This window comes from Coffea eugenioides, chromosome 8 (assembly GCF_003713205.1).
Source record: "Coffea eugenioides isolate CCC68of chromosome 8, Ceug_1.0, whole genome shotgun sequence".
In the NCBI taxonomy this organism is placed as follows: Eukaryota; Viridiplantae; Streptophyta; class Magnoliopsida; order Gentianales; family Rubiaceae; genus Coffea; species Coffea eugenioides.
Window position 1 is genome coordinate 28,632,509 of NC_040042.1, and position 5,452 is coordinate 28,637,960.

Consider the following 5,452-nt stretch of genomic DNA (forward strand, 5'->3'; position numbering starts at 1 on the left):
CAATTATGATGGTTGTCACTAGTTATCAACTAAACGAACAATTACGGATTCAATTTAGTTAACGTGACAGTAGGCTATTAGATTAAATTAAATATCCAGCCGTTGATACTCAATTAATAAAATAACCATAAACAATTAATCCAAGAAATGCACGAATAGTAACGGATTTGAAGAAATAGTGAAAGTTCAATTAGATCTCACAGATATTATGGACCGCGCCTTCGCGTCGACCTTTGGATAGAGGAGAAACCTAACCGCTCCTCATCGTATCAATCTCGCGTGGTTTGATTGATTCCATCCACACAAACATCAAAGAATTGGGAACGATGAAGTAACAAAGAAAGCAAAAGGAAAGGTCTTGATTATCTCTAGGTTTGTGTTCGTACTGAAGTAAAAAGTAAAAAAGAAACACTAGAGAAAGTCGGCTGCAAGCAAAAGCCAAAAGTGAATCGTCTGCAGGGAAGAATTAAAGTTAAATCTACTAAACTCACGTGAATCTGGCTTTCTTTTTTTTCGCCGCAGATTGCTATCCCAACGATATACGTAAGAAAGCTCCAAACCAATCTCCTTATCCCACGTGAATATGGTTTTTCGCCAATTTCTTCCAATGTAGCCGCCGAAAAGAAATAAAGCATCAGAGCTTCCTACTTCCTCTAGGAGAAGAGTTTTAATCCTCTGCATCTTCGCGGCCCACGAGCCCTTTTGATTTCCTAATTTTTCACTTTTTCTACCAATCTCGCGGGGTCCGTCTTTAGGTGTATCTCTTCAGTTTCTGGCGTGGGCACGCCATGAAATAAAGGATCTTCTAGAATTTTGCCTCGAGATCATTTTTGACACCAACCGCCTGCGATTTACACAAATATCAAATATGAGCAAAATCTCAATACTTAGCACAGTAAGTAGCCAAAATTATGACCAAATAACAGCGTAAAAGGTGCCCAATAATTGCTCCATCAAATCCCCCCATATCTAAACAATGCTTGTCCTCAAGCATTTTGAAACTCAGAAGTACAATCAAGATAGTAACGGTTATATAGTGATATACACTAACACAAGCATCCCGCATACCTGACAACGTCGTCAAAGTTAGAACTCATCGGACAGGTAGTTATCCAAAGAGTATGAACAGTAATACTCATCACTTTCAAGAGAATGCATGGATACTAGAAACGTTCAAATCAATATCATGGAATGACATTACCATAGGCTTACATATTTATCACATCTCCATCACTCAAAAATGGACTGAATACAAAAATCAAAGGGATTTCAACAGGGTCGTAGTGGAGTTTGGGTAAAAGGCGAGATAAGAAGGTAAAGATAGCGTGTAATGTATCAAGAGAATATATGATATCCACTTGCATAATCTCAACACTTTACTAGAGGAATTCCACAAGTAAGGCATTTCCATTTGCTATACCCACTGTGGAAGTGTCAAACTCTTTTCTCTCTCTTTTCGCTTTTCTCTTTTCTTTTCTTTTTTTTTCTTTTTTTTTTGGAACAGGCAGCTTGCAAAGCGTGGGCACGCCCTGTAAGTCAGAGTCTTCTGTTCACCAGCTTGTCGATAGCTTTTCTTTTTTTTTTTGGGCGCCTTGCAAGGCATGGGCACGCCCTATAAAACAGAGTTTTCTGTTCACCAGCTTGACGATAGCATTTCTTGCTTTTTTTTCGATCTCAGATGCACGGAACTAGTACCATACAACTTCTATTCTGACAACACTTGCGACCCTAGATTTATTTGCCTTGCACAAACAATGAAATTCAGACATCTTTTAACGACACAAGGTTGAACAAGAAAGTCTAAAAAGGTCCCGAATTATCAAACACGGCTAACAAACAAAGGAAAAGAATAAAAGCTCAAATTTGTTCACTATTGGGAGACAAGATAAAGGCATGATTTGTAGAAAGTTAAAGAAAGTTAAATCCTAAATGCCCTTATCATTTCAAATGCATCCAGTTCAACAAAATATGGTTTTGATATATATAAAATAGCAAGTTCTAGAATACCAATACCATGTGTGATACCCACTCAATAATTCAAACGAAGCAAACAAGAATAATGTGCTCGTGCATGGTTCAAAAGCTCCCAAAAGTTTCAAGAATGGGTCAAGTACAGCATATTCAATATTCAACGATATTGTCAAGAAAGAGCAAAATGCATAGCTAGCATATATGACCACATACACGTGCACCTTGATTGTGCAATCCATCATAGCAACATGCTCCAGCAGTTAATAAATGTAGAACTAAAAAAAAGTCAACTAACTACACTTCTTTTTTCTTTTTTTTTTTATTTTCTGTTTACTTCATTTTTCCACTTTTTTTTTGTGTTTTAAGCAAAAAGAAATAATAGAAACTATCCCCCCCACACCTAAAACCTACATTGATCTCAATATAGCAAAGACAAATAGATTGTAAGTATAAAGGGGCGAAACTTCTCTGACAACCGAGACGACGCAGCGAACCACGAAGGAGGAGGCGGATGAGGCGGTTGGAATCCAATATGAGTAAAGAAAACTACCTGATTCTCTATCTGAATATAGGCATAAACCTGCAGCGCTGTAAAACGGTCATCCAGTCCAACACCTGATTCACGGATAGAATTTTGGACGGCACGGTATTGGGAAACCCCAACAGGAGGAGCATGGTAGGAGGAGTGCACCGCTGCGGAGCGTTGTGCACAGCGGACTAACAAGAAAAGAGGAAAAGAAGAAACTGAAACTAAGACAAAAAAACAAAATTGAAAAGTAGAAACTAAGACAAAGGAAATTGAAAAGATCAGACAAGACAAGAAAAGAAAAAAGTAGAAAAGTGGGATTAGAGAGGGTCCTGGTCAAATTTTTGACTTTCGTTGTCGCAAAGGTTGGAAGGCGTGGCACGCCTTGGAGGTCGAGGTCTTCTGTCTGTCGTGGTGTAATATGTTCGATACGATCTGCTCTGTAATGTGGGCATGCCTTGGAGGTCGAGGTCTTCTGTTCACCAAATTTTACAAATGTTCATGTGCGGTGAGTACAAGGCGCGGGCACATCTTGTAACATGAAGTCTTCTGCCCACAAATTTTTGCCCCTAACCCAGAATAAAACTGCACAGAAATACTCATGACTTACAATAAAGATTGTTTGTCAATAGGAATCTAAATCCACTGATCTTGAACTCACAAATATGAAATAAAACACAATTAAAATTCTTGGATTGCCTTCCAAGTAGCGCATTTCTTTAATGTCTTTGGCTAGACACTATACACCACTGTTCAGTCTGGATGTAATTCAATTTTTTTTGTAATCGTTGGCCCTCCTCCGGGATCCGAATAACCATTGAGTGCAACATTTTTCCTTAATTTTTTATCCATTTTCATCTCATGAATTACTTTCATTCCATGATACTTATTCGCAGCAACTTTGAATTTACCCCTACAAGCAAATTCAGAAAATTCTTGGACAGAGAAATTAGTAGCATGAATAACAAACATAGAATGAGAGTTGATAGGATGTTTAATTGTATCAAAAATATTAAAGTGGACTATTTCTCCATCAAATTTCATCGTGAGAGTACCCTTACTAACATTAATTTTAGTTTGGGCAGTACTCAAGAATGACCTTCCTAATATAATGGGTGATGGATTTGGGGCACTTCTATCATCCATGTCAAGCACATAAAAATCAGTAGAAAAAATTAATCAATCTACTTGCACTAAAACATCCTCAACTATCCCATCCAGATAAGTAAATGTACGATCAACCAATTGAATTATTATCCCTATTTCTTTTAAAGGTCCTAAATTTAGGGAATCATAGAATGATTTAAGCATCACATTAATAGAAGCTCCTAAATCTAGTATGACATTTTCAATATTAGAACGTCCAATCTTACAGGGGACAGTAAACATACTTGGATCTCCACATTTAGGTGATAGTTTCTTTTGTAAAATCGCTGAAACGTTTTCACCTACTATAATTTGTCCATCCCCCCTCAACTTATTCTTGTTGACGTATAAGTTTTTCAAGAATTGAGCGTATTTTGGCACTTGCTTGATCACGTCCAACAAAGGGATATTGATTGCCACATTTCGAAACATCTCTAAAATCTCCTTTTCCTTATTTTGCTTCTTTGTCTTTTCCAACCTGCAAGGAAAAGGAGGTAAGTTAGATTTAATAGGAGCTGAAGGAGTAAATTTTACCTTAGAGTTTTCGCGAATGCGCCCTTCTTCTTCAATCTCCTTTTCGATCTCTTTTTCACTTTTACTCTTTAGATTCGTGGGCTTAGGCCCCTCCACTTCCTTGCCACTCCTCAGTGTCATGATACTTACATTTTTTGGATTTGTCTCAGATTGCGATGGCAAGTTTTCAAAAATTTGGAACTCTAAGCGATTAATTACAGTTGCCATGTGACTTATTTAAATCTCCAAATTTTTCATGCCCGATCTAGTTTCCTGTTGGAACTGAGCAGTACTCGTGACCAGACTCTTGACAATATCCTCCAAAGAGCCTCCTGAATTGGAGGGCGAAGGTTGAGATTTTGGTTGCCATGGTTGCTGAAATCCTTGTGGACGATTTGAGAATGAATTCTGTGACCTGTTCCCATAACTGAAATTCGGGTGGTCTCTCCAACCCGAATTGTACGTGTTCGAGTATGGATCGTACTGCCTACGAGGCGTGGGCACGCCTCCAGCCATGTTTATTTGTTCAACCCCATCCTCTTACAAAATAGGACATAAGTCAGTGGGGTGGCCCACGTTTGTATAAATTTCACAGACCTTTGCTTGATGCACGTTCCTCACAGCTAATTACCGAACAAAAGATGTTAGCTCTGATAATTGCTGCTGAATGGACGACGTCTCTACCTCGTTAACCTTACGGGTAGGGTTACTTTCGCGGAAATCAAACTGTTGAGAATTTTCTGCCATAGCTTTAATAAGCAGCCACGCTTCTCTCGGTGTCTTATTTGCCAGTGCTCCTCTACTCGCAGCATCAATGATACTTCTGTCAGATAACTGAAGTCCCTCATAAAAGTATTGGATCAATAGTTGTTCACTAATTTGATGCTGTGGGCATCTAGTGCACAACTTATTGAACCTTTTTCAATAATCATATAGGGATTCCTTGGGATACTGTTTAATGCTGCATATCTCTTTTCTCAAACTTGCAACCCGGGATGTAGGAAAGAATTTTTTCAAAAATTTCTTTTTCAGTTGGACCCATGTTGTGATACTACCTGCAGGTAGGTAGTATAACTAATCCTTCGCAGCGTCCTTGAAGGAGAAAGGGAATGCTCTAAGTTTGATCTGTTCTTCAGTAATTCCTGAAAACTTCATACTAGAACATACCACATCGAACTCTTAGATGTATTTGTGGGGTTCCTCACCCTAGAGGCCATGAAACGTGGGTAAGAGGTGAATTAATCCTGACTACAGTTCGAATGAGGTATTTTTAGCTAGAGTTGGAAATGTAATGCA

General features: G+C 38.5%; 1 non-coding gene across 1 annotated transcript; it reads left to right on the forward strand.

Annotated features, from left to right (window-relative positions):
- The first annotated feature begins 5,033 nt into the window (after positions 1–5,033).
- Positions 5,034–5,140, forward strand: LOC113781807. Its single transcript, XR_003469712.1, has one exon. It is a non-coding gene; the product is annotated as a small nucleolar RNA R71 (small nucleolar RNA).
- Positions 5,141–5,452: the final 312 nt, after the last annotated feature.